The 27,337-nt window shown below is 38.4% G+C and overlaps 1 long non-coding RNA gene across 1 annotated transcript; it reads left to right on the top strand.

Moving 5' to 3' along the window:
* Window positions 1-27,160, top strand: LOC121133816. The gene is made up of 4 exons (XR_005870812.1): window positions 1-40; window positions 23,811-23,927; window positions 25,505-25,649; window positions 25,851-27,160. It is a non-coding gene; the product is annotated as an uncharacterized LOC121133816 (long non-coding RNA).
* Window positions 27,161-27,337: the final 177 nt, after the last annotated feature.

The raw sequence follows: 27,337 nt of genomic DNA, 5'->3' as shown, positions 1-27,337 counted from the left end.
ATCCTAAGGGAGGTGACCCAGTCACAGAAAGACAAACAAGGTATGTACTCACTCATATATGGATGTTAGACACAGAGAAACGGATTACCAGCTTACCGCCCACACCTCCAGAGAAACTAGGCAACAAGAAAGACCATAAGAGAGACATACACTGTCCCCCAGTGAAAGGGAAAGGGACAAGAGCCTCTGAAGAAATTGGGAGCATTGGGGGAGGTGGCAAGGATGTAGGAGAAAGAGGAGGGGAGAAAAGGAAGGGGGAGGAGAACATGAGGGATGAGGAAGATTGAGTGGGGAGATGAATAGAGGAGAGCAAGAAAAGAGACACATCAATAGAGGGAGCCACTATAGATTTCAAGAGAAATCTGGCACTAGGAACTGTACAGACATCCACAAGGATGACCCCAACTAGGAATCTAAGCAATAGTGGAGCGGCTACCTTAAATGCCCTTCTCTGATAATGAGATTGATGAAGACCATAAATGCCATCCTAGAGCCTTCATCCAGTAGCTGATGGAAGCAGAGATCCACAGCTAAGCACTGAGTCAAACTCCCAGAATCCAGCTTCAGAGAGGGAGGAGTGATGAACAAAGGGGTCAAGACCTTGCTGGGAAAACCCACAGAAACACCTGACTTGAGCAAGTGGGAACTCATGGACCCCAGTCTGACAGCTGGGGAACCAACATAGGACCAAACCAGGCCCCTTAAATATAGGTGGCATCTAGGAGCACTGGGCGACTCTGGCAGTGGAACCAGGCTATATCCCTATTGTATGAATGGACTTCAGGAGCCCATTTCCCATGGAGGGATACTTCTTTAGCCTAGATAGACAGGGGAGGGCCTAGTCCCTGCCCCAAATGACTTGACAGATTTTGATGATCCCTCATGGAAGGCCTCACCCTCCCTGGGGGAGTGTATGGAGGATGGGATGGGTGTTGGTGGAGGGCATGGGAGGATGGGAGGGAGAGGGAGCTGGGATTAATATGTAAAATATAAAATTCTTTCTAATTTAAATAAAATGTGTTAAAAATTAAAATTAAAAAAAATTCTCCCACTTCAGATAGTGAGTTAAAGTAACACCACTCCCAACAATGTGTAGCAAACTGGGACTACAAGGGCGTTTCTTTGGTATTATAATAGACATGAAAAATCAAAGGCCAATTGCATATCACTTGATTCATTAGAGGCATTTCCACTAAAATTGTGAGTAGGCCAAGGCTACAGAAGCTCATTATCCTAGTATTTCAAGAAGCTGCGCACAAACAACAATGAAACAATCAGGCTCCACTAAGTCCAGTCAAGTCTATAGGATCTGTAAATGGGACAGGGGTCATACTGCCCCAATGTCATGCTGAGTCCCAGTGTCTCATTATTTAGTTAATTTAACCTTTAACTACTTCAGTTTATTTCTTTGTAGACACCCTGATGCCATCAGAATAATAAAGAACTTGAGAATGCCATGTCCCAGTTTATTGCTATTCCTACCCAGGATACAAGGCACAAATAGCAAATGACCGATCACCATCCTGTGTTATTCTTTTTGTCCAGTACACTTTTAAGCATTTTGCTATAAGCTTTTTGTTTATGTATTTTTTTTTTGGTTGTGTAAAATGAGAGTATAGGTCACCAGTCTGAGTGTTCTTATTCTTGGTGACTTCAGTTATCTTTTTATCTGTAAAAGCCCTTTGTTCTTGTGGTTGACATGTTCCAACTTGCCTCCTAGTCTGACAGATCTGATATAATTTAGTCATATATGATAAATAAACATTTCAGTGATTAAATGTGATATCTAGTTCCCAAGAAGAGTCCGAATATTCAAGGGACTCAGCAACATTTTAGAATAAATATATGATGTTAGTAATATGGTTTGATTTTGAAAAATTGAACTAATTATGTAGCTATTAGATATTACTAGGTAAAAGTTACAGGTTACCTTGCCCAGCCCTGATACGACGATTTGTACCTAGTCTTATTATATCTCCTTATGCTGTGTTCTGTTGATATCCCTCGGAGGTCTGCTCCTTTCTGAATGGAAATGGAGGAGGAGTGGATCTAGGAGAAAGGGGCGGTTGGAAGAACTGGGAGGAGTGAAAGAAGGGAAAACTGAGATCAGGATGTATTACATGAGAGAAAAACAAAAAAAAATTACAGGGGAGAAAAATCACAACTGTAATATATCAAAAACAACAAAACTAATATTAAGTAAACTGAAATATCCAGAAATAATAAGAAACATGTAGAAACATGAGAAGACTAGATATCTGTCTGAGGATGCAGAATGCACAGGGATATCTAGACTCTCATTTCATTCCCTTGGTACAGTAGGGAAAATAAAACATTGAAATTAGTTTTCATCTTAATTGTATTCCAACTTTAAAAAGTCAGGGCATTGTGTTTAATTGTTCTAACTCAGGAGTCTTAAGAGCAAAGGAAGTTTCAAGATTGAAGACGTCTTGATTATTTCTTGGCATAATAGCCAAAACTATACACCATTATTGACTCACATTGACAGACAAAAGATGGTTAAATTGAGGAGGGTTTGGTAAAGGGTCTTTTAAAAAAGTATAGACTGATTTTGGAGACACTGTCACTGAATTACATAGAAAGTTCAGGGGAAAGGCCCTAGACAGTGGGGAGTGCTTACACTAAGAAGGAAAGTGAGCGAGCATCTATAGGTGAGAGCAAGAGGAGTCGGAAGAAAAGGAATGCCCACAACAGCCAAAGTTTTTCAAATTAATCCAATGCCATGTGGTCAGGGAGCACAGACAATAAACACTGCTAACCAATGCTCCTTTCTTCTGTACCCTAAATCTAACTGGAAACTAGGGAACAAAACAGCCCCTTCAAGGTTCTTAGGAGATGCCTACTGGAGATAGATCATATTGAACAAAGTATCTAGATTCTCAGAGTAATTCTTGCATGACAACGGACATTATCTCACAACATGCCCAAGTTGACAATGAACCTGAACGTGGTCTACAACTTTCCTCTCAAAGCTATTGATCCACCCAATATTCATTGATGCACAAGGGCATTAGTATAGTATAAATCAATGAGGAAGGCAAGATTATTGGATAAATGGCATTAGAAAATTGAGTAGCACTTTAGAAAAATTAGATTGGAGCCTTGCAGGGGCTGTGTGAATGGACTCATTCAGCATCCAGCTTGGCTTCTGGTTTTTGTCACAGAGGAAGGCAGCTTAAGCCCAGGAGCTGTGCAGCACAGACCTCCAGAGCACACATTCTGGAGCCCGACAGTCTGGGTAGCATTTCTAGCTGTCATCCATCAGCCCTATAATACAGGGGAATTACTTAGCCTCTCTGTTTCCCAGTTTTCTTATATGTAAAGTGGGAATGATATTATTATATATCTCATAAGATATAAAAATCAAATTAGCTGTGTCTATAAATGCACTTAAAGCAATGAATCACATAGTTTCAGCTATCATTAGAACCTTAGAATTGACTTTTGTCTTGCAGATACAATAATGTATCAGAGTGGAATGATGACTATGCTAGACAGGCTGGATCTTGGGGAAGAGGCTACTGCTTTGGGGATCTATACCACATACTCCGGTTAGAGCAGTGAAGGGCTTCTCATAACACATCCACTGTGTGATTGGAGATATCTTGCTCGCAATTATGTGGCATCCAAAATGGGTTCCTTGGTCCTTTTGCTGAGTCAGTAACTTGGCTTAAACTCTGAAAAAGGGTGTTTTTGGATTAACCGGTTAAAATACATGGCTGTTTGATAAGTGAAGACCCTTGTCTCCTACCAAAATAAAATAGGCACATCCAGTACACTATTATCAAAGACAAAGTAAGGAAACTAAAACAAAAACCAACCCCAACCAAAAAAAAAAAACAAACAAATACAACTAATGGACACATATGAGTTCTTATAGGATCTCAGTTTGGGAAAAAGAAACAGAACTGTCAATTCAGTTAAAGAAAACCTCAAAAGCTGTGTTTTCATTGTTTCTATGCTAAGTATCATCCCAGGAATCAAAATGCATACCACCGTTCAAGAAGAGAATTTCAGCAAGGTAATAGCTATACTCTTAAAAATGAGACTGTGGAAATAATTATCAAGGCAGCAACATAATCTGAAAGATGCTAACATATACTTCCTATGGAGTAAGGATACAAAGCTTATGTTTAGTAGACAACAAACAAATTCAAAACAAACATCAATTTTCTTTGCTTTGCCAGGCCTTGGCCAAAAATAAAATAAAGACATTAAAGGATTTATCTTCAAGCCAGGAGCAAAGGTAGTGGTGAGCTGTGCTCATTCTCCATTGGTGGAAATATAGATTAGAGAAATCAGCCTGACAGAAGATTTGGTAATATTTACTGAAGCTTTATGCATCCCATTCCTGGCTCTGAAAGCTGTGCTTCAAGCTGTGGCTGAAACATGGAAAACAGCTTGAAAACAAATTCTATTTCAGGCAATTGCCCTCAGCCACTCCCTGACTATTCCTGACTGCTGCTCCCTGCAAATCTCTCCAGCCACCACCGCCCAGCTCTAGGCCCAGAGTTTGGATCTCAGGTGGTTTGGAACCTCACTAATGCCAAACTATTCAAAGTTCTTTGCTTGTCAGATTGCTTCTGCCATTTTTTCCAAACATTGTAATTTCCTGTGTCACTTTGGGACGTAGAACCAGACATCTCACCCTACCCTGTGCTTGTCCATTTCAGCCTTGTTTAGGCCCGCCTGGCTCCAGCCAGGCTGTCTGCCCCCTTGAATCTCTCTCCTCATTCTTCCGTGCTAAAGAGGAACGTTGAACATCCCTCAACTACAAAGTTAATTCAGTTTTATTCATCAAGGAAACTAATACACAAGCTCTACCATCAGCACAATCAAAGGTTATGTAATGTTAAATTGTGTTTTTCTTGATGCTATTGCTGTGGCTGAGCGAGTGAGGTACTGTCTCCTGCTCAGTACTTTCAAAACTGTAATTTCTCTGACTCCATCTTCTGGAGCTTTGATACAAACTTTTTGCTGTATGACTATTCTCTTTCAGCAGTTTTTGGATCCTTCCTTTTCTTCGCATTTAAGAATCAGTGAATTTTGTGAATCTGGACTTCAGCAATTTCAAAACTTCCTATCTTTCCCCTCTTTGAATTTTGAGCAAGATATGAGTTGCCTTTAAAGAAAACTTGGAAAGGGTGCTTCTTATACCCTTCCTATTCTTTGTGGTGGCCTCACTTAATGTGGACCATTTTGTAACAGTTAATTCTCTGTAGAAATCAGAATGAATTTTGAAGAGATAGAGAGTGGGTTAGATTAAATGGCAGGGATAGCCAGCCAGGCAAGGATCTTTACTTTCTCATTTCAGTACCTGTAATAGCCTTTCTGAAGTATTGTATTGACTGTCCTGGGGGAGAGGTGGCAGTTGGGTATTTATCTGAAGATTGCCTACTTCTGAAATTCAAATAGAATAACAATCTCTCAGAGGTGACATGCTTTACTTTCTTAAATGTCTGTCTTACACACACACACACACACACACACACACACACACACACACACCTACACCTCCCCATGGTTGAAGTTTCTTTATGTTACTAGATGTTCTTATTTATTACAGAAATCAGTCCAGATGTCTGATCGTCTTAATATCTACTAAGTTTAACCTGAATCCATGAAGCAAGACAAAGAAAAGAGAATGTTAAGCATAATGCAGAACCAGACAGTTTGATCATTATAGTTAAAAGGATATTAAGTTTACTGACAAACATTTGTTTAGTGTCCTCTATGTGTCACTCACTGACAGGCTTAATAAAACTATGGACAGGCAGAGCACTAGGATAAAAAAGATGTGACGAAACTCACGATAGACTAGTGCTACCTGTTTCATAGTCATTGTTGCTAGGAAGAGTAGGATGGAGTAGACAGCTGCCAACACCCTGAGAACTCATTGGGGGCTTTATATAGGACATTTGAGTTTGAATGTAGATAGACAAGAAAATCCAGAAAACCAAAGGGAAAAATTTACTGGAGATGGAAATCTTGAGGGTGAAAATGGCAAGGTCAGGGGAAGAATTAAAATTTCTGCGCCTATAATCATAGCACTTGGGAAGCAGTAGCAGGTGGATCTCTATTTGAGGCTAGCCTGATCTACAAAACTATATAGAGAAACCCTGATTCAAAAAAAATTTCTGGGGTGTTTAAAGTAATAGTTGGGAGCTCTTGAATAGTTAAGTAAATTGACAGTCAAAATATGTACAATTTTTTATCCTCTAGCATCATTCTTCCCAGTGCTTTGATATTCTCAAAGCACTGGGAAGAAGTAAGGAAAAATGTTGCGGACTATTTTTTTCAGATCTGTATAATACTAACATGTGAGAAACACTGCCAAGGTCTGACTAGAAGTCTGTAAACAGATTTAATTATTGTAAAGCATTTAAATTGCATTTTCATTAGCTATAAAAACAATTGCCCAACATAAATTTAAAACAATGTGCCTTAACAGTTACAGTTTTGTGAAGCACAAAATAAAAAGGATTAAAATAAGACATGATTATAAAAATGCCACAGCAGGAAATAAGATCAAGTTATTTAGCTTTTTATAAGGTTTTAAATTCAATAATACCTTTTTCTAAAAGACTGTACCCTCCCACGCACCCCCTTCCTGCCCCCAAAAGGAAACCCAGGTCTAGTATCTCTGCTTGAACTTGAACTTGTATTTGGATTTAAACCTCTCATTTGATATGAAGTCTAGGAACTCAAGCTGGCCTTGCAGAAAAGGTAGATAAGAGAAATTAGAATTTAAAATAAGTGAGCTTAAGTCACAGTATAAAATCAGGATAGATTTTTTGCTGACACAGAGATTGGTGTCTTGCTAATTTGAATAAGGGTTTATCAAGATGACTCGGCTGGTTTGCTCTAAGACACCAGTCAGTGTTTCATCTTACTGTCTGAGAAGACAAAATTCAAACTGTAATTTGGTTACAGCTAATGCCTCAACGCTAACCAGTTTCTTTGTGAAGCTCTGATGGGAATGATTTTCATCTTGCCTGTTCTACCACTCTGGGTTGATAGGATAAGTTCAGAAGCTATCTGAAACTCCCATCCATCATGGAGCTGTCAATCTTAACTGGAAATCTAGGACCACTCAATGGACTGCACTAACATCACATGGGATGTCCAGTGGAGGCTCATCCTCATATACTAAGAAGCCTTGAGAAGAGCTTGGAGACTTTACTTCTAAGAACGGCCATTAGAGTTGACTTCCTGAATCCTGTAAGGTAGAATTGTTAGACTGAACCAATGCAGCGGGTGATGCAACTATAAATTGAGAAGAGAGGAGGCAGCTACAAGTCAGTACTGATAGTGATCTCAAATAGGCTGGTACCAGGAGGGGATTCAGCCTATGAAAGACGAACACCTCACGGAACAAAGTCTGTACTTCTGTACTTTCCATGGTGTTAGACTCAGGCTCTGTAGATGTGGGTATGAAATTCACACACATTGCAACTGCATCCCAGGGGTCAGAGTTTCAGACTGAAACAATCATGATTTCTGAGAGTTGGGGGAAAATGTTAAAGAAATTGGGAACCATGAGAAACCCTAAAACTCAGATGCACATTTCCCTGGAGATCTTGTCTGGACCCAAGGCTGATAGAGGCATGATTCTAAAGTTCCAAAGTTGAAATGGCCAGTGAAAAGCTGAGAAACTGGACAGTGTGTGAGCATCTACTGCTGATCATAGATCCTAACATTAGATATTAGAGAAGCAAAATCTGTGATAGCTATCTATGATGTAGGTGGGGGTGGGAGAATTTACAGAGGCAAGGAAGGTACAAATAGAAAACACTGAAAATTCTAAATTAAACTCCAATTAATAAACATTTGGCAAACAAAATTAAATGGAAGGGTCAATACCAGAGTTGTAACTACAGAAATGATATTGTACTAAAATTAATCTCAGATAAAGGACAGTAAGTAGAATGAGAAAATATGAAATGAACTATAGGGCCTGAAAAAAAATTAGCAGAAGTAGAAGGAACAAGAAAATAGAAAGTTTAACAATATCTGAAGAATGAAAATTTTCCAATTATAAAAAATTGTAAACCGCAGAAATGTCTGTGAAGTTGACTGATGAACATAAAGAAAGTCATATCCATATCTAGCTATATCTTAACCAAATTTCAGGAACTCATTAATTTAAAAAAATCTTGAGAACAACTTGGGGTAGAATAAAAGATGCACTGTGTTTAGAATAAGAATGGCAACTGGGCAGTAAACTTAGAAACAGTGGTGGCATGAAGAAAGGGGAGCACATAACAAATTGATGAAGTTTTACTTAAAGTTTTATCCAGCATAAGTGAAGGTGAAATGGTTTGGTAAAATCTGTCACTAGCATCCCCACACCCTAGGAGCTTGGTCTGCATACCAAGCCCTACTACCAGATGGAACAAGTTTTCTATAAGAAGGAATGTGCAATCCAGACATTATTCACTGGAGCAAGCTGTGGGTATGATGTAAAATGCAGAGATTAAAAATTCAACAGAATAATGAAAATACAGTAAAAAAAATCCTTTCACAGAAAGGAGAGAGAGCAAGAGGGAGAGAAGAAGTGGGGATAGGAGCAAGGAAAAACAGAATACATTTTTTAAATTATGAAAGTGAATTTAAAAGATTACCAGACCAATAATGATGCTCAAATATGAGTGAACAAACACCTTCAGTTAAAAGGCAGCATTTTCAGAATGGGTTTTAGAAGACAGCTATGTAACTGAGGTAATGTGGGCCCTTGACAGCTCCTGAAGGAAACAGAGTCAGTTTTCTTCAAGGGTGTGGCCCCTGGTAGATCCACCATGTTCCAGTGGATGGCTTCGCACTGAGTAGTGTATGGACGACACAAAATGGATTCAATAGGCTATTAAAATTTAAATAGAAATTGCAAATTGGAAAGTATGGCAGTGGGAGTGTACTTTTAAAGATTTGAGGGCAGGAGTGGGGGATAAGTTTGCTCAAAAGACATTGTATAAAAGGTAAAATATTTAAAATAATAAAATATTTATTAATATAAAACAAAATTTTTGTTTATGCACACACACACTTTAGACTGAAGTGTTTTATTGAAAGTATCAGTGTGGAAACATGCCCATGAGAAAGAGTGTTGCTGACATACAAAAAAAATAATGCTAGAGAAGGAGATGCAGGAGTCAGAGAGGACATCACGATAAGAGGCCTTTCACAATCATAGAACACATAACCAGTAAGGACACAAAAGTTTTGAGTAACGTCATTAAACGTCTTGCTACTAATCGACATTAAGAGGATCACTGTCAAACACCTGCAGAACAAACACTTTTGAAGTTGATATGACAGATTCACAAGAAAGCAAAGAATATGTATTTAATAAAAGGAAAATAAAACTGTTTCTAAGATCCCCCAAGTAAAGTAAAAACTATGAGCTAGGTTTATAAAAAAGAAACTATACTTAAGGATTTAAATTTGCACATAGTGCAAAGGTCGGTATCTATATGTGAGATTTCCATTCAAAGTAACTTTCCCATTGCCTAACTATTCTTTTAAACCTAAATGTGGGTATGCTTTGTAGCTTTTTCGTTATACCCTTATATCACAGCCAATTGCAAATAAAGATACAAACATAGTTACACTGTAATAAAATTTTATTGTTATGCAGATAGTCCATTCATGTAGTTCCGTGGTTCTAATGCCTATACTATCAGTCTAGACTGTTGCTTAATTCTTCTACATTAAAACTTAACTGAAACAAAAAAAATGGAAAGAACTCAGGAAGTTATCTATAGGGTATCTGAAAATTTGAAGCATTTTTCAAAACATTGCTTGGGTCAATAAGAAAATATCAATAAGCCAAATGAATTATGAACTAGTAGCATCAAGTAAAAATAACAGTAAACAAAATTTATCATGAGTGAAAAGAGCTGGTTACTGCAGACTCTACAAGCACATTTTGACAGGAAATATTGATTTGTATTAAGTTCACCAGCCTGCTGAAATGGAAAAATCATCTAGCATCTTCACAGGTGATCTCGATATACACCCAGGGATCCACTCTCTACATCTAAAGGATGCTGTGTGTCCATCAGTAGCACAGGTCTATTTTGTCTCTAGTCCACCTTGACATGTTTCCAAGGATATGGACTATGGGCTAGAAGTAAGAAGCCTGAACTGCAGGACAGCACAGCAGTTGCATTTCTTCCTGGACTTACTCTTGGTGTTTAGCAGGATTTTGGTGCAGCTATAGTAACTTCCTATGACTTATCTATGAATAGCACGTAGGTTCATAGCTACACTGTCTTTATTGGCACAGGACAGGAGGGCAGTGGCATTCCTGGCATAGATGCCATCTGTACTTGACAGAGTTCAACCCTGTAGTCTTTGCAGCTACTAATTACTGTTTGGCGAGGTCATCTCTGTGTTATGGCCACCTGCCACTCCCTCACTTAGTTCAAATCTGTTTAAATATCATAAAGGCAGAGCCCAAGTTCTATTCTAAAATAACACACTTCTCACCCATAGTTCCCATTCCCTTTCTGGTACTCCAGTATTAATTCCCGCACTTCACAGCACTTCAGACACTCTCATCTCAACTCTTCACAATATATTTGGCTTATTTACTCTTTGTTTCTCTTATGGAATTATAATGAGGGCCAACTTTTCTCTGTTCACCCAGCTATTCAAAGAATATGCAGCATAAAATAAATGGTGAATCAATAACAGATTTAATGAGTACAACATCCTCTGTGTCCTTTTCTCTCTGTGGTCATAATAACAGAGGGTAAATGTGGATAAAGACACTTATGTCCTTCGAGAATTTACTGTACTTACTGCAGATCAATTTTGTAAATTCTGCAAGACCAAAGACTAATTGATGCTGCATCGCTAAACTGTTTATAATCCTCTTGTTCTTTTGCAGATATTACTCTCTCTGCTTTCTCTTTCTCTTACCATTTGCTTCATCTACTGCTTCTCCAAGGGAGAATTCAAAACTTTTAAACTATCCAGGTCAAAGAATCCTGCTATATGTTTCACTAGTGAATGACTTCAATGAGTTCAGATGACTACCCTGGACATTTTTAGTTGACCTCTTTCCCAAATACTTCCCGTGACTTCTCCGAACACGGTGGCCTCTGTCTCACAGTGTTGGGTCTCCAGAAAGCCATAGTGTGCAGTGTACACTGGGGCTGAGAAGATAAGGCAAGCCTTGAATGTTAGCCATACATTTATAAGGCTTACCTAAGAGAGCAGTGCATCATAGATGCTTCCTAGTCAAAGAGTTTTGGTTCAAAAACACATCAAGGAATATTTCAGGTAGGGTATGGTTTCAGGGCCTTGTGTCCAAAATCTAACCAGCAGTGATCTATAAGGTGATAGGTGCTACTTTACTGTGCCTTCCAGTTGTAAGTGTCTCTGTTAACTGTTGGCCATGGAGTTTGCTCTGAAGTCTGACTCAGACATTCCTAGTGTTTTTTTTTTAATCTTTGTTTACTTGGTCTTAAACTGCACACTCTCTCATCCCCATTCCAGAAGGTATGAAAAATTGAATAAAAGGGAAGGGCATATCCCATCTCCTCAGGAACACAGGGGGCTGAACAACACTTTGGGTCACATTTTATCTGTCAGAACCTTGTCACATGACCAAACCCAGCTATAAGGAAGGCTTAGACACAGCTTCTGGGAAGACATGCAGACAGCTCAACTTCCTAACTGACTTTATCGTAGGAAGGGTCAATTGTGAGAGGAACACAGAGCAGTGTTCTGAAAGTAAAAGGGGGTAGACTTGTTTTATCTGTTTTCCCCAAATCTTCAGTGTCATCCTTGAACTCAAGACCCAGCAACAGAGGATTTGATGTTCTCACTGAGCAATCCCATGGTCTGGCATGCTTATTCTAACATAATTAATTGCTTGTTTTAATAGCCTCTGTGACCTGCTTTTCAATTTTGCAAGCCCCCAAAAATAAATGGACATAGGTTTGTGCTAAAGGAACATTTGGACACAGTCTAAAGATTTATGCCCTGCCTCCCTGATACATTCATAAGAGCCTCACTTCAAGATGATAGTGTTAAGTAATGGGGTCCTTGGTGAAATTATCCATTTGGAGACATGAACTTGTTCTAGAAGAGATCTCAAAGATAGCTCCTTCCTGTCAGTCATGAGGGATTAGAGTTTGTGGGTAGTTACCTTGAGGAGTACAGACTCTTAGTAAGCATCCAGCTGTTGGCACCTTGATCTTGGATTTTCTAACTTCTGAACAATGAGAAATAATTTCTGTTCTTCATAATGTATCCAGTTTATGGTATTTTTGTTTTAGCACTGTGGACAGACTATGATATTCTCAAAAGACCAGTATATACAACCCAGAAAAAAACTTAATTGAGAAAGAGAAAAGTGGCTATTGATTTTCTACAGGCTGTTTTTGTTGAAGGATCACAGAGGAAGCCACAAAAAATAAAAAATAAAAAAAGATGAAAGAAACCCAGGAAGGTGGTGCTTGAGTATAAAGAACAAAGAATCCAGATTTCCCTAATAATCAATACAAGAAATGCAAGCAACTTCAGGGTGAATTCTTTTTATACACAATTGTAGTACTTGGAATACTTAAGGTTTATTTAGTTCAGCCTTCATTTTTGAGAAATGAGGAACATAAATCCAAAGTAAGGAAGTGACTTGAAAAAAAAGGAAAAAGAAAAGTAAAAAGAAAGGGGGCTGGAGAGATGGCTAAGAGGTTAAGAGCACTGGCTGCTCTTACAGAGGTCCTGAGTTCAATTGCCAGCAACCACATGATGGCTCACAACCATCTGTGAAGCCAACCTCTTCTGGCCTGCAAAGGATACATGCAGACAGAATGATGTATATATAATAAATAAATAAATCTTTAAAACAAAAGAAAAGAAAAATCTCTTAGTCCATTAGCAGTAGAACAGGGAATAAACAAAATATGACAAAGTAAACACAGCTCCTTATTTCATAGTAGGATGAGCCTTTTTCAGTTTAATTTACAGCACATTTCAGCCATTGCTACATTTGTTCATTCAGTAGGTTTAAACTTTTTAAAATACGAATATATATTTGAGCAGAGGAAACCACAACTCTGTAATAATCACCCAGATCGATAAATAGAATGTTATCAATGGTCTCGAGGACTTCCTAATATCCCTCATATTCATTAGTTAAATTAGCTTAAAATCATTCAATGAATCTTTTAAGAACCTATGCAAAGGTAGCTATTATCTATATACATGTAACACCTTAGATTAATTTAGTCATTTTCTTAAGGTAAACAGTAATATTTGTACTATTTTTGAAATAATGTTAATAACACTTATCTATGTCACTGAAGATAAAATTATTCATTTCATAGCAATAGTGTGTGTCTCTGTTGAACATAGGATGCATTATTTATGCTCTACATTGTTTAAATCATTGTCCACAGCTTCCTGGAAAGTCCAACAATACTGCTTTTACAAGTCCTGTACATATTTTGGGTGTACCAATGTATAGATGCTTGGGATGTATACCTGAGAACTTGGAATTCACAGTGGCTGAATATTTCTAACCTTTACAGAAATGGTCCAGAGGACATTGTCAATGACTATCAGTGGTATGCAAGAATTCTGGATGCTTTGTGTCATACAGTATTTAGTCCCAGCATTCCTTACATTTTAGCTTGTGGTTGATGTTTATTGGAAAAAGCAAGAGAACTCCCTTCATGAAGAGTTTCTACTAAAAACCTATGAAGAACCTCACACTTGTGTTCAACTTTTAGAAGTTACTCCTTTGCTATCACGAGCAATACAGAGATTCTTAATCTCGGGCTTAATATTCTAGCCAGCATAGCAAAGCAAAATGAGTGAGCAAGTATGATACTTAATTTTCATCATCAACTTTGTGGAATTTAAAATCACCATGGCAACAGACCCTCTGAGTATATCTATGTGGGTCATCTAGGTTAACAGGGGATGGGAAGATACACCCTAAATGTGCACCAGTCCATGAGTTGGGGTCCAAACATTGAAATAAAAAAATATACCCACATACATAGACGAGAGTGTAGGAAACTTCAAATTTTCAGAGAAAATATCTATCTATAGGTCTATCTATCTATGTCCTTATATATCTCTTTATGTAGTAAATCCATATCCAGAAGAATATTCTGCTGGGGTAACTAAAAATAAAGTATTTACCCAGATATTCACAGCACATTTTCAATATTAAGTTGTATAAACTATGCAAATATTTGACAATGAATACAATGATTAAATAAACCATGGGATATCCATTAGTACAATCATTTGAACTACTAAATCATGTTTACATAGAGTTTGCATTGACATTAGTGATACGGGCAGTATATTAAGAAATGAAATGTAATTATTTTTATGAATACAATGGAAAATAAGGCATGCTTTGAAACACTATTAAAGAATGACCCATATACATGATTAGTGATTTTAAATAAGCAGGACTCTATGCAATTTTTTTCTATCTCTTCAACTTTCAAATTTAATTTAATGAATAAGTCTTACTTCAAACATGTAAGGCAGATTATACCAAGAAAAGAAAGAATTGTTTCCAGTATGAATACAAATATGTTAAGAAACACGGACAATTATGAGCTGTCAATGGTTTTCCTAAGAATAGGAAACAGGACAAGTTACAAAACCACTGAGTTCCTGGGCTGGCGGACCCCCAAGTGTGGGCTCGTTTCTTTAAGTAGCAGGATGTTGGATGGATGCTTTGACAGAAAAGAGAGGGAACACTATGGTGCAAAGTAGGGAATTCATTGTGGCATGATGGAGGAGTTGTTTAGACAACCCTCAAGTCAATGCTGTAGTTTGTTTGGACTGCTATAAAAAGTACCATAAACTGGATGGTTTATTAACAACACACATTTATGTATCCCATTTCTGGAAGCTGGTGAAGTCACAATCAAAGTGCCAGAGGATACCACGTGTGGCAAATATCTGTCTCTTGGTTCATAAATAACTTTCTTACTCTGTCATCTCATGGTAGAAAAGGTATGTCTTAAGAGCACCCAGGAGAGGAAGAGTCTGCTCTAAAAACTGGTATTTTTCTGTATTGAGGTGCTAATCATGTTACCCATTTCTCAATGCTTTACTCTTCCTCCCAGCATCCCCTCTGCATGACAACCCCTCAACTCTCCTCTTTTGTGCTAACACCTTGAATGACTTGGGAATCACTGTTATTAACATGGAACAACACATGCAAGGCATTTTATATACAAAATACTATAGATAAACTATTTTACAGACCACTGATTCTCAACCTTCCTAATACTACAACATTTGAATACAGTTCCCCATGTGTGGTTAACCCCAACCATAAAATTGTTTTCCTTGATACTTCATAACTGTAATTTTGCTACTGTTATGAATTACAATGTAAGTATCTGTGTTTTCCAGTGGTCTTAGGCAACAGCTGTGAAAGAGTCATTCAACCCCCAAAGAATCCTGACCCACAGGATGAGAACCACTGTTAACAGACATTCAATGCAGGTTCATGCTCTCCCATTAAAAAGTGAGGGGAGGAATACTCAAGACACTGGATCATTTCATGCCATACCCCTAAAGCAATGAGTTAGATTTGTAGCCCTGGCTTCCAAAATCCTTTGCTCGCTCTGTTATACCACTCTTCCCTCCCCCAATGATTTGATGACTTGGTTTTATTTGTTGGGATATGTTTTGTTCTGTAGTCAGTCTATGGCTCATAAGCAATAACTAATCTCATTCAGAAGTGGAAATACCACATGTTGAGTCATCAGATGTTCTTTCAAGAGACTGGTCATAGGCAAACATTGATTCACTGCAGCCTCTCACAAGACTGCTCTCTTGGCTAAGCTAAACAGGTCTCTGCATATTAGAGGTCCTTCTGGCAGCTTCATCCCGGGTATGGCTGTTAGGGCCAGGGAAGGAACATTTTTAATTTTGAAGATTTCATTAATATATGCAATGTTTCTTGGTCATATCCATACCCACCTTCTTACAGCTACCTCTACCAAATGTTTCCCCCATCTCCCTACAAATTTCTTGTCTTTGTAAAGATAACTCACTATGTTCAATTAGTACTAAGTATATGCACATATGTGGGGGGCCATCCACCAAGACATGGGCAACCTACCATGTCTTGGCTGTTGCTCCACACTGACAAAGTAAATCGACTGTTTCCCCAACCCCCACACCCAACCAGCTTAGCATCTGTCAACTTCCATTAACTCCTCGAGTAGGGTAGGGAATCAGGACTCCTTCCCCCATCCATGTTGCAATTTTTTAACTCTCTTAGCTTATAGACGTCTTGCATGGGTATCCAGAGCTGATGCGAATTCATGTGTATAACATCCATGTCACACGGCACCCAACATGTCACAGCACTTGTTCCCGTTCTCTGGCTTTTCTATTCATTCTGTCCTCTTTTTCTCTGCATTCCCTGGGTCTTGGGAGGAGGCATTGATACAGACAAACTTTCATAGTTGCCTATTCTCAGCATTTGAACAGTTCTTAACCACTATACACCGCTTGCTTCTCTGACCAATGCTGAGAGCATCACAAATTAAAGGATGCAGACATAAATATTTGAAATCAGGTTGATAACATGACCATTTATTTACCAAACAACATCGTCTGCTCCTTAAATATTGACTCAGGGCTTCCTTGGCTCCCCACAGGCAAACAGGACTTATGTCAATAACCTACATTGTTCTGGATACCTCTGATGCCTCCTTGATCAATGACGTATAGAGAGGTAATCTTGTCATTAAGATTTCCATTTAATAACTCATGTCTTCTGGGAGCAGCACTGTTCACCCATGTTGTATTCCTATGTTTAAATTCCTTTTAATTTTTGAATTATATCTCAGTTGCTTAAAAACTGGTGGAATACCACTTCTTTAAATATCTTTACTTTTAGTGAACTTACTGCTACCCCTGGTTTCCCAACCCTTTGCTCCTCATCCCTGCTTCAACCCTTAGCTTCTACTATTCACCCTGTTATGTCTATCATGTATTTTACTATTCCATCTTACTATAATTTCATATAGGTTTGGATAGCTTAGGTCCCCATGCTAATTTTTCATGCAAACTTGATTTTGGTTACCTCTTTCTCTGATCCCTCATTTTCCCATCCTCATCCCTCCACTGCCTGCTCCCAGCATCCCTTCCTTTTATGTCCGTCTCACCTTTAATCTACTACCTCACTTCCTTAAATGCATCTCTGTACCCACTGGCCCATTACCAATTTCCTGGCTAAGCACACAAAGCATATGATTTAAAGTTAGTATCCATATACAAGAAAATGCACAACATTTGTCTTTCTGAGCCTGGGTGACCTAAATATATTTTCCCCATTTCCACCCATTAACTTCAAAATATCATGATTTCACTTATTTATATCTGAGGAATATCACATTGTGCATATTCATCACATTTTCCTTGTCTATCTATCAGTTGATAGACACAGGTTGATGTGAGTAGAGCAGCAAAAAAAAAAAAACATGAATGTGCATGGATGTAGGCTATAAAGTCTTTGGGAATGTGCCTAAGAATGATATAGGAGGGTTCTATGGTGATTCTATTTCAAGTTTCATTGAAAACCTCAAGACCTATTTCCAACTAGTTTACATTCTTAGCAACAGCGTGGAAAAGCTCTGCTTCCCTAAATCCCAAATAAGTTGTCATCTGTATTTTTCTTAAGACAGGTTTTCTCTGTGTACCTTTGGAGTCTGTCCTGAACTAGCTCTTGTAGACCAGGCTGGTCTTGAACTCACAGAGATCCAACTGCCTCTTCCTCCCCAGTGCTGGGATTAAAGGCGTGCACCACCACTACTCAGCAAGTTGTCATTTGTATTCTTGAGGATGGTCATTATGACTAGGGTGAGATGGAATCTTCAAATAGTGTAAGATGCATTTTCTTGAAACCTAAGGAAGTTGAATACTTGGTTTTTGTTACCATGCCTTACTAAGTAGCCCTGGCTGGCTTTGACCTCAAAGGGATCTGTCTGCCTCACTATCTTATATGCTGGGTTTAAAGGCATTCACCAGCATGCCTCCTCAAACACTTTTTAACTGGCAAATTCTTTCTCCCATTCCATTGGCTCACATGATTGACAGTTTCCTTTGTTGTATATATAGTTTTTCATTTCATTAGACCTCATTAGTCAATGGATGCTATTTCCTGTGCCATTGACATCTTATTCAAAAAGTCCTTACCTATTCCTTTTAGTTGAAGTGTACCTCTTCACATTTTTCTTTAGCAATTTTATGGGAGACAGATAGGTGGATCTTTGAGTTTGAGGCCAGAATGGTGTACAGAGTAAGTTCCAGGATCACACACAGAACTCTGTCAAAAAGAAAAAAACAAACAAGCAAAACCCACAAAAACCAAAACAACCCCCCCACTGAAAGGTTTTATTTTCTTCATATCTCTTTCAGTGTCATTTTCATTGGTATATGGGAGCGCTACTGATTATTGTGTGCTAATTTTTTCTTACCATTTTGGGTACAGTTATTTCAGGATGTCCAAAACATTAATTGAGATCATATAATATTTTAAATAATCTTTAGACACACTTTTAAAAGAAATTAGAAACATAACATTCAGTTACTTTTTTCTTTTTATGTTTTTATGAAGTTTATTAAATTAGCTGTTTGTGGATGGATGGGGGCATGCATGCCATCATATACTTGAGGAGGTCAGTGGACAACGTTTCAGGGTAGTTTTTCTCCTTCCACCAAAGGTTCTGAGGCTAGACCTCAGGTGGTCAGGTTACACTGCAAGCTCTTTCATCCACTGAGCCATCTCATTGGCCCTGCTTCATTTATTTTTGAGGGACTTTTTTGCTAACACATGATAAACAACTTAATATTTTTAAAATACAGGGAAAACCTGCTGACTGAGACCTTGGTCCCAGTGTAACAGACACAGGCACCTTGAATATTATCCAATAGCTGCATCTCTTATTCTGAACTACAGGATGAAAACTAAAATAACCTCAAGATAGGAACCAGATTCTATTTTAACTCTGATATGTACTTGTACTTGGAGCTTTTACTCTTGGAGACTGACAGCACACTCTCGGTGATCTGTATATCTATTACATGTCCCATAAAGTGTTTGCCTGGGTTTAGAAACCCTACCTACTATTTATTTGATGTACAATATACATACTCATCACTTCTTGAATGCACATTAGTTTAAGATTAAAAGAACTCACTGCTGTTAGCCACCTGTCTACCAGAGGTTTGGTATAAACACTCTAATATGCTAGCGGGAAAATATTAACTATGTCTTGCTCTGTAAGAAGAAAGGAGACATGAGTCATCCTAGGAAATCATATAAAACAGGGTAATGTTTTCAGATTAGAATGCCTGACTGAAAGTGACAGTGGGCTAACTGCAAGATGTGATCATTTGTGTGGGGTGTATACAGATATGCATTCATGTATGTCTCTGTGTGTAGAAGTCAGAGCCTGACCTGTTTGCTATTCTTCAGGAGTCCCCCTGCTTGTTTGTTGAGATAAGATCTTCCACCAAGTCCTGGATTGGTTGGCTGGCCAGTGAGCTCCAGGGATACTTTTGTCACCATTTCCTCCAGTGTTTTTCTATAGATGTGACATAGAACCTGTCTTTCTATGTTCTTGGGGTCAAACTCAGCCCCTTATACCTGAAAGACAAGCATTTTACAGTCTGAGCCATCTGTTTAGTTCCATGATGTGATTTTGAGATGGTAGTTGGCTCCCTACTAAGCCTCAATGGTCCCATTTGCTGACTGGTGACAGTAAGACCCTGGTTGACCTAAGGTTCCCTGGGAGGATGACAACTGATGACCTCAGCTTTGTGTCTTTGAGTCCATGTCCACAGTTACTTTCCTGATTTTGGGGACTTGTCTTCTTAAATTTCTGAATTTTTATAAATAAATACATTTGAGATACTTTTGTAGATATTAGAGTTTCCCAAGCAAGTAAAATCATTCTTACCCTATAAGTTTGGAGAGTTAAAATATTATGTTAGAATTTTCTGCTTAAAGTTACTCTGATAGATAGATTCTTCCCCTAAGTAGTCCATATTAAATTCCAAATGTAATCCTACTGTAAAAATAGGGCTCCAACATCAGCCATCCTCCTTGGGGGCTCTTGTCATCTTGACAGATTTGATAGGCAGACAAATTTAATTTATTAAAATATTCTGTCTAGCATTTTTAAAAGACAAGGGGTTTCTAGACCGCAAATGGACTGTTTTCACAGGCTTATTAAAATAAATGCATAAAGTCAGCTGTTTTTCATTGGAATTCGTTAACAAAAGATTCAATAGAGAAGGAACTACAATCCAGTCCTTGGCACACTTGTAACTGAAATTTGTGGGGAAGTTTTCCACCTTTGCATAGATTTTGGAATTTTCCTTTAAAAAAAAAAACAAATAGCAATTGCGTATAAGAGGCACATTTTTGCTTGTAAAGTGTTCTGCATTTCATGGAGACATTTGCTATAATTAGTAGAGGCATTTAGGAAGCCAAGGCTTCCTGCCAAAGGCCACTTTCAAAAATATGAGACAGCTTAGCTTCTTTGGACAATATACTTATATTTGATTTATCTCCAAGTTATTTTTTATGTAACAATTTAAAAAATCACAACTCAGAGATTTCTTTTTTCTTTAAGCAGAGACCATTTTGAATTGATCATAATGTTCTTCATAATCAAATGATTGTATAGACTTAACAATTATAACTTCTTAGAGTGACTAGTTCTAGCTCATCAACTGTCCTTCCTTAAGCAGTGATTTTGTTTTGATTCTTGAATCTTGGTCCTAGAAGACTGTGTCATGCATCTGACTAGTTCACAGTGCCTGACATATCCTGTGGCTGTCCTGTCACATCTCCTTAAATGAGATTATCCCTTCACAGTTCATAACTGCTTTTGGCTCAGCCAACACCAGGAAGCCTCAATATTTGCACATCTTTCCATTACAGAATTCATCCCAACCTTGTGAACTAATTTGTAATAAACAAGCCAATCTACCTATCAATCAAAGATTCTGTCTACAGTGCATGGTAAACTGATTGGTAAATTATGTGCTTAATAGCAACGCTAATTGTGATAGTTCAACAGCAAAAGAGCTTTGCTACTGCACGTTCAAATCTTCCTTCTAAGCTATTTTAGGATCAAGCTTAACTTACAAATAGACTCTTTGTAATAGCAGATGATGGACTATTACATTTAACTAACAGGAACAAAATACTTCTATTCTCCAAACCATTAAAAATCCATCAAAAAGGTATAGTTATTTCAAAAACATCATTCAATTTTCCCATGCCCTTCCATGCCTTTAATGTGTACATTCTTATGCCCTCTTCTTAGATGCTATAGAATTAAAAATAACTGTACCTTGAGAATTATCTATGCTGTAGGCTGTAGTGGATTAGGGTTAATGATGCTCCTGCCCCCATAACCAGATCTCCTTCCAATTAATCCATTAATATCAGAGTCCAATTAGTGCCAGCCATATGCACATAGATATGGAATCATCTAATGGGCCATGAGGAATCTACCGAAGCCCACACTCTTAAAGAAAAGTGGCCACTAGCAGTCATCAACCACTGCCAACAGCAGCCTCATTTATAATCCTCACCACATCTAAGCTGGAATGCTTAACCCACTTGACCTTGCACAGATCCTGGGTAGGTAACTACCGTTGCTGTGAGTTCATGTGTGTGACAGATGTGCCATATCTAACGCACAGCCTTTCTCAGCACCCCTCCCTGTATTCTAGCTTTCATTTTCTGGCTTTCCATGATGTTTTTCAAGCCTTGAGGAGAGAAGGATTTATAGAACTGTCTCATTGATGGTTGAGCACAAACATGTTGCTTATTTTTATCACTTTGAATAGTAACCACTGCCTATTGCTTGGGAGCAGCCAAAATGACTACGAAGAGAAACAAATATTTAGAAGGAACTTTGACAATGTCTTGCTGTTATTTGTATTAAATAATAATAATAGCTTCTCCCCTAGGGTCTATGATTTTCCTAGCTATGACTTTTAACTATGTTTACAGTACCAGGAATGAATTCCCTCCTGTGGATCGGGCCAGGCCATTGCCATTGCTTTTGGTTGCCCACAATAACTAGATGGTAAGATCCTACTGTTAAAGACAGCACACACTTTGGTTTCAGGATACAGAGAAGTCAGTCTTAAACTGACCAAGAAACTTCCCCTACTGGCTAGCTTTATTGGTGCTAGAAGGTACTCTTCTGGATCATAAGGGAAGAAATGACATTACTGGCCTTATCCATTGCTGGACTCTGCGCCCTACACTGATGACCTGCCAGGTTAAGTTGTGCCTACTGGTATAATAATGGCAGGACTGTTTATGGGATAACTAGTTGCTCTCTTGGTTGGATTTGAGGCCTGCTTTACAGTTTTGGCTGTTGAAATTTGGCTATACTTTGTAATAATATGGCTGAAAACAAGGGTTTGGGATCATATAACCTGGAAGGAAGAAAGAGGATCAGAAGTTCAAGGTCATCTTTGCTTACATGGTAAGCCTGGGCTGCATGAGACCCCATCTCAAAATCAATAGCTAAATGAAGAACTTGATGCATAAATATGGCATTTACTGTTGTTACAATAGGCTTGTTACTTTGGCATAGACTTCATGGAGCTGTGTCTTAGCAGCACTGGTTGAGCATCAAGTGTGGACAAGATAATAGCTACTACTAAACCAAAGGTCCCTGGTTCCAGATCAAAGCTATTTCAAAGGGCAAAGTGTGTTACTATTAACTTAAACTGTCTTTGATGGAACTTGGGGCCTGAAAAGTGGAATAGTATATGTCTGAAATACATGTTCAAGGTTTGGATAAACTGTTTTGGACACATGGGAGGATTCCATGTTGCCATTGCGATGGAATGATGGGAAGAAGAGATTCACAGTACAATTTCATGGGGAACCAGGCTCTTACCAAGACTCTAGGCAGAGGTGACTTTGAAATAGGGCCAGGAAGGGGAAAAGGATTTTCTCCGGAAATGAACCAGATCATAGAACAAACTTTTAGAGTCAGGTACAATCTACAGCTCCCAGCAGTTATAGGTCAGGGGTGACACTTCAGAGGTCATTGGTATTAAAAGGGCTGTAGTGAGACTAAATGGGACCATCTAGAATGTAATTTTCATGCTACCTAGGAGCCATTTTTCCCCCATTAAGTTATGGAAAGTCCTTAAAGAGTCTATGGAGTAACAGGGGCAGAAGAGCTTTGGTTTTGATGACTTTTTTTTTGGTCTATAGAGAATGTTCTCTTTGTCAATCCTGTCTCATAAGATCATGCCCAGATGAAGCAGAGGCATACATGAATGCAGAGCTCTGAGATGAGAATGGTGGAAGATGCTTAATGAAAAATCTTCTCTGTCTGCTTTGGAAATTGATCTTTGGGCAAACACTATGTTTCACCAGTATCCCTAATTCTTTAGATTTCAAAATTCAAGTTAGTACTTGTATTCATTCCAAAATACGCCATTCTTGAGTTTTGACATTCCCTCCCCCACCTTGCACACAACAGGATATATAACTTAAAATACCAAGGACCAAGGTGAAATGGCTTTCCTTAGGTACTGACTACCATAACCTGACCCAAACCATATTAAATTCTATTAAATGCCTAGAGGTTCTAAGAGAATAATAACTTCCTGGAAAACTCCAGGGCACTCTTCCTAAGAATTCTGGGGGAAAATATTAAATATAGAAGCATATATATTTCATAAGACATTAATTTAGCTACATTTTTAGTGCTCAACTTCATTTCAAATTATTCTAGCTGCTCAACCAGCCTGGAGGTCCAAATGACATCAATCAAAGGAGGTTGATTTTCTTCACACTCTTCCATCATCATGGGAATGTCAAGCAAGCAGACTTTGCCTTTTTCATGCATGATGTAAGTATAGTTGCTTAGGGGTAAGATTGGGAGAGATTTACCTTTGCAAGAAGCAAAGAGGACTTGATTTTTCGGTAGGCTTTTCTATACTGACTGAACATCTTGGGGAAGTCTTGGACCCAGTAAATCACATTTAAAACTCCTTGTCTCATGTCTATGTCTTGAAATCCAATCCTTTGTCACCTATAAATTTTGCAGCTAAGTTGTGTCGCCTAGGCAGATGTTAAATTACCAAGAGGGGAAGAATCTGTATTTCCATAGTCATGAAAATCATAAAGGTCATTCCTGAAGAAATATATATACCATTGTGCTAAAGACAGAGAAAACTTTTATTACTATATATAACTAAATTTGTAATATAGTGCAATATGAAAAAGCTTTTATCATTTGAGCTAGTTTCCTAAATAGAAGCTGGTTTCTTGCTGAGTGATGCGTAGAGAGAGTCATATATAAGTTCATGTTCAGTTTTTAGCTGTTTTTACTCTGGAAAGCCATCTCTGCCCTTCTCAGGTTTTCACATCCATTCAATTAGACTAGATAGTGCCTGGCTTTCCAACTACACAAAATGAGCAAGTTATACAATCTCCTTGTCCCCCACAGACCAAACAGATGTGAGAGGAAAGACTCTACTGACATTTATCACAGAGAAAAGAGTGTGTGGGGGTGTTTTAAGCAAAGTACAATGGAAATTTTCAGAAGAAAATGACCAAAATCACTCAATGGGTTTGGGTGGATCTTGGTCATGAGAAGTGGGTAAATATGGGTTTGTTGTTCTAGAACTGAGACAGGAAAACTGGTAAAATGGACTCATGGAAGCCTGGATTAAAACTACATACATGTTCTACAAAACATATGTGGCTTGGATCTTACAGTTGTAGGACATGCATCTGGGAAGGGACAGGTTCACACTGTGTCAGATTGTGATTGTCCTACTAACATATGTGGTGATGAATCTTGTGAGCAGTGAAACTGTGTGTGGAGAGATCACCATGGCCATGGGTGTTCATACAGAGGAATTATGGAGTAGAGACAAGCAAGGAAGCCATAGGAACAACAAGGTAGCAGGTGGGGACCCAACTTGAGTAAACAACCAATGTAATTAAAGCAACTGGCATAGAGTATTTCTCCTTGTATCCAGAAAATGTTCACCAGAGCCAGAAAAATCAATGGTGTAGCCCATAAAACACAATCACATGGAAGGGGAGATGGAGATGCTTGAAATCCCTTTCCTAATCCTCTCTCACAGAGACATATCCAACTCCCTCAGTAATTGTATATCCTATAAACAAGTCTTTCTATGGCTCTGAAATCTCTGCTTGTTCCTGAATATGAACACAGTTTGGGCCCCAAATGACACATAAGGAATGTGAAAACCCTATAACTATGGGTAGGGAGTCTGTCCTTAGTTTGAAAACTCTAAGCCTCTGGGTCTACACTAAGTTGACTCCTAAGAGATGGTATACTTCCTCCTGCATATGGCTGTGAACTGTGTGATCATTTACAGTCTAGTTTCACTAAGCACAAATTCTAGTATGATCGTATCCTACATATGATATAATGTACATATCCCCTGACAGCTATTTTCCAACCTGGAATTCTAATCTAACTGACGAGCCTGCAGTTTTGTGAACAGTATCCTGCAATACTACCCTGAGCTGTGTTTCCTTTCTGCACGGAACCCCCAACCCCAGAGACATGTTACCATTGGGAAGCAAAGACAAAGTATGTACTGTTGGGAGTTGCAACCTGTTAAAATTATCCTCAGTGACTCTAACAGATTTGTATACTATTTAGGAGAATTTGAAATCACTTAGTGAAAAACTAGCATGCTGCAGAACTATTGGAGGGGAAACACTTGTTTATAATAACTTATTTGTTGATGTAACTATCAGTATACTTAAAATGCTCTCATGTTTTCCACAGGGACGTGTACAGAATATTAATTAATATCTGCTGGAAGCAATAAAAAGAAAGAGGAAGAGAAAGAGAAAGGGAGAAAACAAAAGAAAATACAGAAACCAAATATGATCTCACTGTTGTTGTTTGAACTGAGTTATTGTTTCGATTGACTTTCAAAGTGTAGCCCAGACTGGCTCAAGCTTACATCTTTGACTCAGCATCCAGAGCTTTGAATAATAAGTATGGTCTGGCTTACACTGACTTTTGAAGCATTTATTTTGAACTGGAAATTAAAGCATTGGCTCTATTTTTACCTAGGATTTCATAAGTACCTACTGTTCAGATAAAACTAAGTCTGGGACTTACATTCACATACAAAAATAATTGGATTATTTAAATGCCAGCAAGCATAGCAATTTTTCAGTGTCTACGAATGAGTAATGTTTAATAAAAAATAAAACAAAAACCCTGACCAATTGGCATCAAATCTAATTATCCCAGCGAGGTAAGTCTGTATTCCAGTCTTTGTCTAAAGATGACCATTTTTATTTCTTATGATTATAGCAAGAGCTACAATAACAGCCTTCCTCTGAAGGGATAATTTTGTGATTGTGTTCTAGAAAAGTCTGTCCTTGAGGTGAGAGAGATGGATGTGGGAGAAAAGAACTCAGAATTACTAGTTTGTTTTCATCTTTCTGACCAAAAGACAAGAGAACAGGTTTTATTTTTCTTGGATTCATAAGTTTTTCTAGAGGCAAACTGAATACTCCAGATATCCCTGAATACGAAGTCCTCAGGGCCGAGCCAAAACTGAATATCCCAGACACCCTTGAATACAAAGCCTCAGGCCCAAGTCTTCTGAGAAGGCATTCCATGTTCCATGAGCTCTCTGAGGATTCTTTGTCAATTTCATCTGTGAAAGCTTATGTCACCTTCATACCTAAGGCAAATGCTATGCTCTTTGAGTTTCTGAGTGCTCAAGAGTTACTGAAAACCATCCAATCCAGACACCGGCTGTACCTACTAGGCGCCAGATGCCATTATCCACCAGAGAAACTGGTGAAAACCTGCAGCTGGGGGCCTGCTCCCATGGGTGTTCTGTCACCCAAATCATGGATCTTAACTCGCTCTCATAACAAGGACATAAAATACCATTCCTACCCACAACTTATGCAAACACTCGAAAGTACTTACAGTGAGGCACCCATTGAGGTAACATACAGCTCAAAGGTAAAGTCTGAGTTATGCAACCAGAGTCCCTCATAAATTATTAAAAGGTTAGAAATTCGGGTCTTGGGTTTTGTCTTTTGTCTTCTATTAGAATGGAGAACAGTTATTCCCTGTTGTAAAGCTTATTAGCTCATTAAAGTTTATAACCGTCACAGTTCATCCCCATCCTTAGTTTCTTCAATGATCTCCCCATCTTTTCAGCTTTCCTGTGAATCTTGTTTTTGATTTGTTTTTCCTACTTCGAAAAGTGAAACTAAGTGGGTTATAGTGGTGCATGCCCA

This window comes from Mesocricetus auratus, unplaced genomic scaffold (genome assembly GCF_017639785.1).
Source record: "Mesocricetus auratus isolate SY011 unplaced genomic scaffold, BCM_Maur_2.0 Super-Scaffold_100024, whole genome shotgun sequence".
Lineage (NCBI taxonomy): Eukaryota > Metazoa > Chordata > Mammalia > Rodentia > Cricetidae > Mesocricetus > Mesocricetus auratus.
This window is presented reverse-complemented; position numbering and strand designations above follow the sequence as displayed.